The 14,317-nt window shown below is 43.2% G+C and overlaps 1 long non-coding RNA gene across 1 annotated transcript in view; it reads right to left on the bottom strand.

Annotated features, from left to right (window-relative positions):
* Positions 1-1,188: 1,188 nt before the first annotated feature.
* Positions 1,189-14,317, bottom strand: part of LOC116526997 — a 67,154-nt gene continuing 54,025 nt past the window's right edge. The window contains exon 2 of the long non-coding RNA XR_004258336.1: positions 1,189-1,496. This is a non-coding gene — a long non-coding RNA (uncharacterized LOC116526997). The remainder of the gene's footprint in view (positions 1,497-14,317) is intronic.

Here is a 14,317-nt window from a genome sequence, read left to right as displayed (position 1 = left end):
CAGAGCACTGGGCTGCTTAGCATTGCAGTGTACCTGAGAAATAATAAGAGGATGATCCAAGTTGGCGCATAGCTGCTGATGAGGCTCAGATCTCAGATGGGAGGGACAGATTGGGAAATAAGACAGACCTTATTCTGCCTTTAGAGCAGAATTCGGGGAGTGGAGTGAGAAGCAGATAATAATAATTGAACATTCGGGATAAGTGCTGACAATGGTAAGTCTATGAATAAAATGAAATCAAATCACAAGCTAGAAATGGTGGGGAGGAAGGACATGGTGCTCAGGGAGTTCTCCCTGAGTAGGGGATATTCAGGCTGAGACCTGGATATGCATTGCAATGAACACTGTGCCATGCACATAGGGGGTTTGTGATCATCATCATGGCCTATTGGTAAACTAATTCCAACAAGTACAAAGCGGTAAACGTGGTCACTTAAAATTATTCTTGGATGTTGCTAAGCTTGAAAGTGAAGACTGTCCGAAAGTTCTGTAAGGCTCCTCCTAATCGTCTCTCTGGCCATGTCCTCAGGAGGGGGTCAGGTTGTCCTGCTTGAGGCTGGGGAAAACAGTGGGATTCCACAGAAGGAATTCTTTGACATTTAGCCATTGTATATAGCCCACACAGGTGCCAGTCCCAAAGAGTCAGAGTTCAAGAGTGCATTTAGAAAATTGGGGCATCTAAGTGAAATGGGACGGAGCCTTCTACCACGATGAACTGTGCAGCGCTCCTGTGGGGACCAGGGCTGAGTTGGTCCCACCCACTGTTTTGTCTCCAGAACCCAGCACACAGCAGACTCCCAAGAAATCTTTATGGAATGAATAAGTCAAGCAGTAACAGGTGTGTGAGGGGAGGGAGGCAGCAGAGCTGGTGGATGTCTCCTGTGGAAAGCACAAGGTTAATGGAGATCTTGGAGTCACAGTTTACAGGCCATGATAAGGGTGGGTGTGGAAAGAGGCTTCCATATGAAGCCCGACATTACTCTCAAATGTCAATCTGCCCACACTGACTCTACAGCAATCTGGAGAGGTATAAGAAGCAGCAATGCAAGCATGGCTGAGTTATGACAGAGTCAAGCCCAACACACATTTAAAGACATCAGATGATCCGTGTGGTAATGCCAGGGTTCCCTCAAACACTATTCACTATCCTTTCAATCGGTGTTTAAAGATAGCTAATAAGCAAACAAGTCTGTTTTCTTTAGTTTTGCTTTTAATGAAGGACAAAGGATTAAGACACATAGAGACTGTCCAGACAAATGGGAAACTGACCAGACTAGACCAAATATCACAGGCAGACCACCCACAAATGCAGAGGCCTCAGAGTCCACAGCGGGTGGTCGGAACCAGGCCCCAGGGAAAACCTTTCAGCTGCATTCCGGCTGTGATCGGCGGGCAACAGGTAGAGGTGTTGGAGGGGGCTGAGTCCTGATTTTCGGTGTCTGTGTCATTTTCGATCAAGTGTGTCATAGAGCTTCCTGTTTCATCTCCCAGTTATTCTGAAACAAAAACATGCATGAAAAACACAGGTCACTGCCAACCACACTGACAGTCACTCTAGTACATGGAAACTGAAAAGGGAAAGACATATCATGAATGTCACAATAAGCCAGAGAATCAGATTTATCAGCATCTGTTCAAATATTGACAAGCGACAAACATTGCTGGCAGCAATGGTGGTGCGGGACATGGGATGTCCACATAAACAGAATTCAGAAGAGACTGAAAACACATCCTGTGTGTTTATTGAAAAGTTGACTCAGTTCTGACTTCCTGGTCGGGGTCTGACTCCTGATGGGCCCTGAGGCGCTTCCCCTACATGCCCCTGTTGACCTGGATGGAAAGTCACACAAGGACTTACAGGACGGCACAGGTATTTGCCCAGGTGGTGCCCTGAGCTCCACTCTCCAAGGGCCCAAAGAGACTCGATGAGAGATCTCCATGGAATTCCAACCCGATGAGGTCCTGAGCCTCCCCAGGAGACATAGCCTCCCCGGTACATCGAATAAGCACAGTAAGTCTGGGCCAAGCAGCCTCGGTGAGGTAGAGGGAAGGGCAGATGAGAAGTGGAGCCCCTGACCAAGCAGAGGCCCTGAGGACAGCACAGGGCTGACAGCAGCTCCAGAAAGAATGTGATTCTGTTAATAATTGCTCTGCTGCTTGAGATCAGCATGGTTTGGCTCATTGTTTGCAGAAAATCATTCTCAGTGTACCAAACCAGTGAAAGGATACTTCCAAAGACAGACAGAGGGATGGTAGAATCAGAAATAAAGATGGTGCCATCTTCCCCAAGTCCATACTGTAGCCCCACAAAACCACTTTCATGCTTAAATCTGCTGCTCAGACACACTCGGGGGAGAAAGCAGTTTTTCCAGGAGAGAGCCAGGGACAGCACCCGCATGAGAGGGATGTCAAAGCCAAGATGGCCCGCTGTTCCCAGCCATATTCACTATGGATGAAGAAGGGATCGTGCTACCCATGACCATGCAAAGTATCAAGAACCCTGCTGTCCCTTCCACATACAACCTGTCCAAGATGCAACCCTCAGTTCACCATGAAAACCCACTCCCCATTTCCTTTGGTTAATATTAGGCACAAATTTTTCTGTAAAATGAGATGAGGGGATGTAATTTTGGAAAAGCTTCATCTTTCCTCTTGAGATTCATTCACGCTGTACCCAGAGAAGTTAAAAAATAAGAAAGCTGTTTAAATTATTGTACGCTTCCCAAACATAGGGCAGAACATTTTTTTTGCACACTGGCCTTTGCCAGCAGCGTTCTGCTGAGTGGCATTAGGAAATGTGGCAGAGGGCAGGCTGCCCAGCTTGCAGGGCCTGGTGGCGCTCTCCTGCTCCTAGGGTCTCTTGCAGCACTGCAGGCCAGGGAGCAAAGCTTCTCCTGAGCCCGTAGCCCTGGCTGCCGGGACATGTGACTATTGTGACAGTCTTTATTTATCTTTTGAAACTCTGTATTGCTACCCCCACCCCCCAGTATCTTTCCCAATGTCTTGTACAAGTGAGTTGATGGATCCATACAAATTCCTACAGTCTTATTTGTTTTTTCCTTAAAGGCCTCATTGGCTAGTGACAGTGGAAAACCCAAGCTTCCTGAGCCTTGATGAATGCAGCCTTGTGATCCCTACACATTCTGGGAGGAGCATTGCCCAGATGAATCTGTTGGGAAAGCCAGCTTCCCGTTTTGAGTCCTATGAGCTAGCATTTTCTAATGTGGCATCTGGGCCCAGGATTTCATACGCAGTGCCTTCCTGGGTGGGCAAAGAGAAACAGGAACTAAGTAATGCATCAGTGGCCAACAGGGGTGGAAGGGGAAACCTGGTTTCTTTAGTTTCATCACTGAAATAGAGAGGTGGTTTACCAACCCGTGCCCCTCACCAGTTACCCCCACTTCTAAGGGCGACGAAAAACCAAAATGTAATAGCCCAGGAGGGCTACAGTATGGAACCCCCAACCATGTGGACCTTTGGGCCAAAATCACAGAGTGAGACATGGCCAGCCCTTAAGGATCATCCAACCAACCCTTCACTTTACAGGTGAAGAAAGCGAGGCTCATGGAAAAAGGAAGTTGGTAACCTTCCCAAGGTCACTCTGGAAGGGACACAACTGGGACAGGGACCTGGGTCTCTCCTACCTAGTCTTTAGGGGCTTCTGGCCAAAGCTGAGAAGACTCTGAATTCCAGCTCTCCATTGCAAGGCCTGAGCTGGCTTGTCTGGGAGGTTTTGCATGGGTGAATCAACTCCACGTTGGCCTGGGGGTCTAGTTATCACTGAAGAAACACACGACACTTCATCTAAAAACTAAAAGTTTTGCTCCTAATTCCGAGCGGATCACACACATGGCTTCCTAGATGCCAGTGTCCACTGGGAGTGGGCGGAGACCACCAGTGCCTCCCAGTGTTGGGAGAGCCCTGAAGAAGCTTCTCGTTACAGACAGGGCCACTCTGACTCTTGGTCTGGCTGACTTGCTGTTTCTGCTGGTGTCTAATATTGAGAAGGCCCCAGGTAGGTCTCAACCTCACTTCTCCCCAGATCTGAGAGATGGCCTCAGGGTCACACGTACCACCCTGAATAGAAGCCCTCATCGGGGGCCCAAAATGCAGCCCAGGCAACCTTCGAGAGCTAGCTCCCAAATCATGCTCCTTCTGTTCCGGACGACAATCAGAGGAAAGGCTGCTGGCATGGGAAACTGACAAGGGGAGAGAAACAGTGTGACAGGTGCCCACCCCCAGCCCCACCCCCAAGGAAGGCTGTTTTGCTTCTGAAGTCGATTCATCCAAGCCTCCACCTTCTGGGCAGTAAGTCTCAAGGCAGGAGGAAGTGAAGACCACAAGCTTCGATTTGCTGTGATATCCAAGGAACTGCCAGTACCTCACTGTTGAGAGCCCAAGCCGGAGCTTCCAGCCAGCCACATACAAAGACATGCTTGGCTTGCTCTGCCCTGTTGGCAGCACCAAGATCTTCATCAACACATAGAAAAGGGACAAGTGAGGAACTCACACCCTGTCTGTGTTGACTCACATCAGCTTCTAACAGTATAGGAATACAGCTCTTTGAGATTTCAAAAGAATCGCCAAGGAGGATGGAGCCTGCTCAGTAATCACCAAACTGTTTGCTCTCAGGAGTCCACTGTTTTTATTTTTCAGAATATTAAAACCTAGACCACACACTCAGAAAAAGTATATTGCTTATCACAGACTTATTTTAGGGCGACGTAAGATGGGTTCTTTGTATAAATCAGACTCGTGTGCTGCTAGAGCTGTCAGGGCAGGGGAGCCAGGCAGCGGCACATGAGTCCCCCTGCCCTTGTCTCTGACGGAGGCTCCCACGTCGAGAGCTCTGGCCATGTATCTCTGAGCAGACTTAGCACCTTTTCAAAGGGGCCTCCCCTGAGAAGCAGTTTCTGCAAAGTGCTCCATGCATCATTACAGACCTACACGTGGTCAGAAAGGTTCTGTGTCTTTGAGTGGGGACTATTCAATAACCCCATCAGCAGAGCATGTCAGGACACACATGGGCTCCTCCTGGCCACCATTTACTGAGCACGTAGCACAGGCCAGCTGTTGCTCCCCAGGCAAGGTTTCCTTCAAACATCACCCCAGTCCTCTCAGGTTGGGGCTATTGGGGTCATCTCTCTCACCCAGGAAGGACATGAGCTCAAGGGAGTTCAACAACTAACAGGGAAATAGAGGCATGCAGCCTTCCACATAGCAAACTGATGGTGAGGCTCTACTGTCTGTCAGGACACTCAGAGCCCTTTCAAACATCTGACCCCCTGAGGTCTTCCAGGCTCACTCACCTTTGGGTAGTTCATCAGACATAGCCAGGTCCATGCATGTTTGTGTCTTTCCACAGGGTCAGACTTTTACTGACGCCATTTCAATCCCAAAAGACACAAGCTACATGGAGTTCCCAAGGAGGTGATTCTCCTTAGTACATCGTGTTCAATCTGTAGTCAGAGCTGTAAGCACTCAGGCTCAAGCCACTCTGCAAGTCACTCAATATTGCAAACCATAAATAGCAGTGTACTTAATCAATATATAAATGCTATATTAAACATTCCACATCAAACAGTAACATTTAACATTGAGTTAAAAGGGGATTTAAAAAAGCACAAATGTGGCTTTGGAAAAACAAAAAGAGGAAGAAGGGAATAGAAGAAAAGTTTAATGAGCCAATCCAATGAGAGCAACGTGGATGAGAGTGTCCTGGCCTGTTCCGGACAGACGTCAAGAAAGAGTCTTTGATGTGGGCAGAATCTTTGGCAGCAGATGCCGGGTGCTGATCACGAGCAACAACAGAGCAAGGCTCTGTTACCACGACCATCTCAAGCTGGAGAAGTCCTGCTCTTCTTATAGCCCCAAGTCCTTTGGCAAGGACTGATAGTAAAAGAGGACTGGTGATGTCCCTATCTGGTTAGGTGTTGTCATTATTGATTAGATGGCCATCTGGTCCCCGTTGGCATGATTCCTTTTTTTTCTTTTCTTTTTTTTTTTTTTTTTGAGACAGTGTTTTGCTCTTGTTGTCCAGGCTGGAGTGCAATGGCACAATCTCAGCTCACCACAACCTCCACCTCCCAGGTTCAAGCGATTCTCCAGCCTCAGCCTCCTGAGTAGCTGGGATTACAGGCATGTGCCACCATGCCTGGCTAATTTTTTGTATTTTTAGTAAAGATGGGGTTTCTCCATGTTGGTCAGGCTGGTCTCAAACTCCTGACCTCAGGCTATCCACCCGCCTCGGCCTCACAAAATGTTGGGATTACAGGTGTGAGCCACTGCTCCTGGCTGGCATGATGCCTTTTGACACATAAGATGAAGTCTTTTTCTAAGATGGCATCACTTGTGTCAAGAGTGTTCTATGTAGGAAATAACCTATGACATTTCCCTCAGTTTATAGCAAAGGTAGAAACAGTCAAGGGGCAGCAACCCAAGGGTCAGCCCTTGGTATATTGTGTCTTAGTCTAGCCACACCATACACCACACCTGGACCCTTTCACTACCTGTAAAATAAAGCCCATTTTTTAAGAATCAAACCTCAAAAACATTTTAGCCCCTTTGTAGTCTGATGGACACGGTAAAAGGCCAAGATGACAGATAACCTTGCTGTGCAGTTACTGAGAAATGCAAAGGGCCTTCTGAAAGGCTGGTGTGGACTCTAAGTTGGTGGTAGGGCACACAAAGTGACATTACTAAAAACGTGGAGGCAACCTGCAGAATCCAGTAGACATGGTTTTAGGCATTTGCACTACCCTGGCTCTAGGCAGTGGCTCTCAATGGGAGTCTCAGCACTGGCAGCATCTCATTACCTGAGAACTGGTCGAAATGCAAATTCTCTAGCCTCACCCCAGATATTCTAAGTGGGAAACGCTGGGGCTGGAGCCTAGGGATGTGTGTTTCACAGCCTCCCCAGGTGCTTCAGATGCAGGCAACAACCGCTGGTGGCAAGTGATATCTGCTCCTCGTGACTCTTGTATGCAGGGCCACGGGTGATTTGCAGGCTGGCCATGCAGCTGGCTACTGATGTTCGCACTTAGTCAACTGTACCCAAGCCACTCGCCAGACGCTCTTTCCTGAGATCTCACTGGGGGAGGAAAGGGCAAGCAGTCCAGGATTTTCAACACATTCTTGGGGTGACCTGGGGAGAAATGTCAGCATGCTTCATCTCTTAATCTCCTTTTCCAGATGTTGCTCATCTTCACAGTGTGAGACTGAGCACTGTGGGGTAGTCAGTCTGCACCAGTGATCTCTCCCTAGACATCAAATGTCTCTTATAGCCATGCTCTACCCCTGCTCCTATCCCCCTTGCCTCCCGCCCTTCAGCTCACTTGGCCTGCACAGAACACTTGAGCCATGATTTCTACTGGCATCTCTCTCAAATAGGAGAATAGAAATGTTTTCACCAGCTCAACCCTCCTCACTGTAACCCTGGGGAGGAGAGGTGGGTGCAAAACAACACATCCCTCACTCCCACTTTCAGGCTCTGCTCACATCGACATCTGTCCCCAGGTAGAGAGCACCAGCAGAAGGCTCACAGCAGCACAGGTAGGAGGCACTAGACAATCAGGCCTCCCAAAAAAGTTGAAAAAAGTTTGTTTATCATTTTTAAAAACTAACCTCATACAGGAAGTATGAGAAGCAGAAGAAGAAGAAGAAGAAAAACCCAGGCTACAATACTGGAAATGTCCACATTTGTTACAGATAAAATATGTGTTTCTCAGTTTCTGTGTTCAACTTTGCAGGGATAGTGGGAACAGGTAGGGTAGGGCACTGTGGGAGGGTGGGGACTTAGAATCAACGAGAATTTTAAAAAAAGGTGACTGTGAGTACATGAGGCACAGGCTTGCCAGATGCAGGGCAGGACCACGACCCCAATCAGGGCCCTCCCTGCAGGTGTGGCTGTCCCAGCCAGGCTTGGAGAAGGGGATGCCTAAAACAGAAACAGTTATCCGAGATCTTCCCACTCACCTGCCTCTCTGGCCCCAGGTACTGCCCTCGTGTGTGTTTCAGGTGAAGAAACAAGAGTTACAAGATCATGACCACCTCCCTCCCATAGCCCTTCCAGACCTGCAGCCCCAGCAGCAGTCAGCTATGGAGACAATGCCACCCAGGCCTTCCATGGAAGCCTGAGGCTGTACAGACATTTAGGACAGCAAGCCCAAACAGGCAAACTTGCTTTGGTGTGACAGACACCAACAGGAGGCCACTGGAGGCAGACAGAAGTCAGATCTGACGCCTGACATGGAGTCATATGCCCTCAGGGAAATGTGGCTCAACTGGATTTTTTAAATGGGGGTGGAGGACTCACAACCTCCACGTGAGGATTAGAGTGGAGAAAAACAGTGAGAATGAAGAACATGTCCTCTTTCCTAGAACCCATCAGTCAGAGAGTGGGAAATAGGAATTCTCTCCCTTCTCATAATAAAAAATAAATGCAAACACTGTATAATGTGCACACATTGAAAAGATATCAACTGAAGGATTTGAAGTCATTGCGATTGCTGTCAAAGAAAGCAATTGGTATGAGAGAATGAACGGACGAAAGAAACAGAGAAAAAAGAGAAAAACTGTACACCAAAATCTCAAAATAGAACCAAAACCTGCAAATCATACTCAGGAGTCTATTGTGAACCCATATTTTAGCATGCTGTTGAAAAGGTTAATAATTTTCCTACCGAAACTGAATGTGGGTTGTGAAAGAACATTAGAATGAAGAAAATTTCCCCGTGGCTGCTATTATATTATCACCAAAGCCATCAAGTTTCAGTTTGAGTTATTTGTATTTATTTGTGAAAACAAAGATTAGATAAGTAGAAACATAAACCTCATCCTAATTATTGTCCTGGAGTATCTGATTTTTAAGACCAAAAAAATAAGGCCATCACACACACAGAGACAACACAAGGTGTGAGAAGTTACCACGGCAGAGGCAAGGGAGAGAAGGCTATTATCTCGTTCTATGGTATGAAAAAAAATTGTATTGTCTCATGTAAAACATTAATAGTTGCTTACAGTCTGCGAAGATAATATGAGAGTCAATATTTACTTCCAGCTGCTAAGATTTTTGTTCAACTGTATATGCCCAGGTAGAGAACTTTTAAACTGCAAACTAGAATTTTTGTTTCAACTAGCAAAAGTGTAGTAACAGCCATACAATTCAATGTTGAAGATTTGGGTAGATGGGGGATGGAATTTAAATGCTGCTTTAAAAGATCAAAATCTGAGCTTTGGGACAGTTACAACCATGTGGAGTGGAGAGAGAACACAAGGTTTAGGTGCAGAGCTGGCTCTTATTTCAAATTTGTCTCAGGTGCCCGGCGAGCAGCTTATTTTCAGAAGTTTTAAAAGAAATCCAAAGATGAAATGGTTAATCAGAAACTATGGGTGAGCAGAAACTTCATGTATTTCCATCACAACATAAGCATCAGAATGAAAAAAAAAACATGCAAAAAAGAACTTCAGTGGTCTCACATCACCGAACAAACTGTTTTTCTACCTATTTTGTGTTGCTGGCTTTTGTTATCAGCCCAATCGGCAAATTGTGGCCAATTTTGTCATGGTTTGAGCAGACATTTTGTTCCCAAACTGCTTTCAACATTTTAGCTACCAAATACAGTTTATGAGAAAATGAACAAGCCACAATACAAACAGAAAAGATACCTCTTCTTACCAAATTAACCCCCTTTAAGGTTAAAATGCAACAACTTTTTTTAAATGCAAAAAAAAAAAAAAAAAACAAAAAAAAAGAATTCTAGAAAATTCAAATTCTGATACAACCTCATCAGGTTTTTCCTGGAAAAAGAATAATTAATGATTAACATACTGATGGATTTTGAAACCAACTACACGACATTCCCTGATTCCGACCACCATGACACCATGAAACCCGTTTTTAATGACACAATATGTAAATGCTATTTTGCAAAAACACGCACCAAATATTGTTTGAAAATGCAGATCCCGAGGCTCAAGAAGACAATAGAACTATGTTAAAGTAAAGTAATCGGTTAAGCAGTTATTTACTACTGAAAATAAGTGACACCCACGTAGTTCATGTTATATATTAATATTGAAACCAAATGACAGTCTAATACCGCAAAACATTTCATAAAAAAAAATGAAACTAGTTAAAATTGAAACACATTGTTTTATTTTATAAAGCATTAAATATTAAGATCAAAATGGTAGAAAATTGATTTGGCTTTTTAAAAATTTGTTTTGCTGAATTACAACAACAAATCGAAAATGAAGAAAAAGGAATGAAAGATTCCTTCGTAAAAATTCAAGAATTACTACTCAGAAGAAAAGCAGAATTTCAGACAGAGGGCTGAAGAAAACTTCTGTTTGTAATCTTCCCTCATATTTGAAGACACAGCAATATGTACAACATTTTTAGCCTTTTAAAATACCAGCATGCCCACACACTGTCTCAGATTAAAACAAGGAGAAAATGACACATTCTGAAACCATTTTCTAAAGCTTCTTTTCCTGATAACACTGAGGCGCTTACAATCAAATTAATGAGTTTCTAAAAAGCCCAAACAACTCTCCATAAAGAGACAGAACTGTTCATAGCAGCCTGCAGATATTTCTAGATTTTTCAGACAATGCTTTGAGCATTAGTCCTTGCTATTTACATTTAGAAGATGTTTATAAACATCTATATTAGAAAGAAATACTACTCAGTGCTTTGCTTTGTTAAATTGAGGAACACTTTGAAAAACACCAGTAGAGTCAGCCCAGTATTTCTCTCATTTCAATTTAAAAATTAGTTAACTCTTCCCACTATCCTTATATAAATATGTATTCTCACAATTTATTTATACTTGAAAATTCTTAAAGTAGTAAAGAAAGGAAACACCCACAGAAAATAAGTCATCATTTCTTCTGAAAGTGGATTTCTTCATAAAACATAAACCAGCAAATAAACAGTAAAGAAAACTAAAAGCAAGTAACAAAATTCAGGAAGAACCCTGAAAAATACATATTGGCTGATAGAAAAATTAGCACAAGACATTTTAAATCATTGAGAAGAATAGGGACATTTGTAGTCAGTTTAAAAGATTCTCAGTGAAAGGTGGGCATTGCTTCTGGTCAAGTTGACTGATGACAGCATAAAGGTAATAACATCTTCCATTCTAGATCATGTGTTATGTTGTTTAACACCATATCTAAAACATGTGGCTCAGAATTCATACTTCACTTTTTTATATTTCAATTTTTTTTCAATAGTATAGGACTCTTCTGGTATTTTAAAGCAAGTTGCCTGACTTATGTAAGACAACAGTATTTAAAAACAGACAAAACAGCCTTGAGAAAAAAGCACAGCGATTAGAGATTACAGTAAATAAGGAGGCTGTGGTAATCACCTAATTTGTTACTTTCAGACATTTTCTGTATGAGAATTTCACTCTAAAATACCTGCCCCTATCTTCATGCAGCAAGACTGAATGTTCACATTCAGAAAAAGCCTGACCTTAACTAGTACTTGCCACTCTTTTAAACCACACATATCCTCTTCCCCCGATGTAAGACTTGGGAAATGAGGGTGATTTTAGTCATCTGGAAAGAGTGAAACAGGACATGGTCTTGAAGCACTTTCTTCAGAACCGTTGTCATTTTAACTTTGTTTTACCACAACAGAAAAGGCCGTGCCCACGGAACAAATTCAAGTTCACCCTCAAGTGTGTCTGTACCTCTGGAATTTCTTAAAAGCAGAGTGGCACCACACACAAGCTTTCCTTAAATAGTCAAAGCATTAAGCAAAAAATTCCCACTTTTCTTTTGCAAGTATATGAATCAAAATGTGAACTCTCATGTATTAAAAATAAATGTTTTTAGCACAATTACTTCACAGGCAATCTAGTTAATTTATTCTTCCTCTTTTTCACAATATGCATTTGTTAAAACACCAAGATGCTTTTAAAACTCTGTTGTGTTTAGAGGCATTCCTAAGTGTATGTAAAATATAGTTTTCCTCCCATTTACCATTTTATTTGAAGCCAATCTGTCATGTAAAAAAGGATGACAATTTTGTTAAAGCAATCTGGCTTTAGAGGTTAGGGCTAGCTCAACTGTGGAGTTAGAAAATCAAGTTTTTTCTCTTTTAAAGCAATGAATAATTTACCAAAACCTATAAATAACTGCAACTGGGGGGAAAAATCAGCAGACAAGAAAGAAAGAAATCCAGAAACTCAGAATTCTTGCCCCAGAAATGAGGGTCTCTTGCACTTCATTTTCTATTTTTCACAAAACAAATAAACAAATAAAATTGATTTCTAGTTCTAAAATTAAATGTGTAACAAGTTTAAGAAATTTACAAAATATTAGATACAAATATATATATAAGTGAGCTTAGAAAGGTGAATTGCATTTCTTAGAACATGAATCCAGCCCCCTGTGCTGATGCTATTGTGAGTTGACAAGACAGCTGTAGGTACTGGATCTACAACACTGAGAACAAGATGATTTTGGTCTTAAACTCAGATTAGTGCAAAATCATTCTCTTCTGACAGGGTCTGTTAGTACAACTAAAAGGCATGGTGGATACCCTTGGACCATGAAGAGTGGAGTATATTTCTGAGAGTCACCTAAAACCTTTCATTGATGTTGGCTTGAAAGCTGCTTAATTAGCTGTAGGCTGCCAACCCATCTCCTTATCAAAGCCAGCTGAAAACAAAACTGAGAGAAACAGCTTGTGGTTTCGCAAAAATGTATTTACATGAAGTATATTTTAAAGGGAGTTTGATCATCAGGTACGATGTCATCTGTGATGTGCGGTGGGTTTGACATTTAAAGATGTCACAGGTTGTCAGATTCATCTCCAGTCTATACTTAGTTGAGATATAACAACTTCTGCAAGGAGACCTTGTTCTGTTGATTTCCAGCCTAGAAATCTGAAAAGATTTAACTCTTTTTTTTTTTTTTTTTTTTTTTTTAAGACGAAGTCTCACTCTGTTGCCCAGGTTGGAGAGCAATGGCGCAATCTCGGCTCACCACAACCTCCACCTCCTGGGTTAAAGCCATTCTCCTGTCTCGGCTTCCCTAGTGGCTGGGATTACAAGAGTCCACCATCAGGCCCAGCTAATTTTTGTATTTTTTAGTAGAAATGGGTTTTCACCATGTTGGCTAGGCTGTTCTCGAACTCCTGACCTCAGGTGATTCACCCGCCTCAGCTTCCCAAAGTGCTGGGATTACAGGCGTGAGTCACCACCCCCGGCCTAAAAGATTTAACTCTTATTTACTTCATACCAATCCTTCCCATGTCCTCTCACCTCCTCACCTATGATCTATTAAAAACAAGGTGGAGCTGCAGTTGACACGTGGAACATAAGCCTATTTTTGCACCTAGTCCTAAGGATGGTGACAGAGGCAAAAATACCGCAGTGAACAGAACACGAGCAGAAAGAATTTCCAATAGGCATGTGCTTCCTAAAATCAAGAAGGATCCACAACTTTCTAGCCCATTACTTCACTGCAACTTATATTGAAAAGAACATTCTGACAAGATGGGATTTCCTTCGGTTAACACTTAAAAATTGTCGACACCAAGGAAAACCCAGAGTGACAGCAAATGTTCTACCCTGTTGAAAGCTATCGTGGTAGAAGTCATATCAAAGCAGCAGCAAAAGATCCCATATAAATGTCAACCTTCAGGTATCTTCAACCAGGAACATGGTTCAGCAGTATTGTCAGTGTGTTTAGTGATCAAGATTTAATGCTTTATATTTTGTCAAGAGATGGAGACATGAATCACTACCATCTAATTGTTACAAGAATAACATCTGGTGAATGTTTAGTTATTAAAAGAGAAATTAAGACAAACCAGAACAGACCCAAGTGAAATTGGCACTCTGTAACCAATAACAACCCTGAATCACAGAACCTCATGCACAAGACTGCACAGATCTCTCGAACAGAAATGAAAATGGTCAGTGAAGTTCCAGGAAAAAAAAGGTTCATTCAACTTTGAAACTTTGTTCCGTATGAACCTTCTTCTACCTTAACTCATATGGCAGAGGTCAAGGGGTACCAGTCCCAGGATATGAATGCAGTGTTATGTGCAGTTAGCAACATAGTTTTTAAAGTGTAATGGAAAAAAAGAGTTATAAAACTACGCTGTTCATCAATTATTTTCCATAGTTTGCTTTAAAAAGGCCTTCTTCCCAGACCCAATTATTTCCTTATCAACCATCTTGTTTGAAACAGAACTGCGGCATGAAATCTGTCCATACAGGTTGCCATTCAAGCCCAGGAGACCCAGGCCAGGTGAAATCCCCTACCAGGGCTCTGACAGCAGCTAGAAAAGGGA

Source organism: Sapajus apella, unplaced genomic scaffold (assembly GCF_009761245.1).
Source record: "Sapajus apella isolate SASKATOON/1434 unplaced genomic scaffold, GSC_monkey_1.0 scaffold52, whole genome shotgun sequence".
Classification (NCBI taxonomy): Eukaryota; Metazoa; Chordata; class Mammalia; order Primates; family Cebidae; genus Sapajus; species Sapajus apella.
The sequence above is the reverse complement of the archived record's forward strand: the minus strand, read 5'-3'. Positions and strand labels throughout refer to the sequence as shown.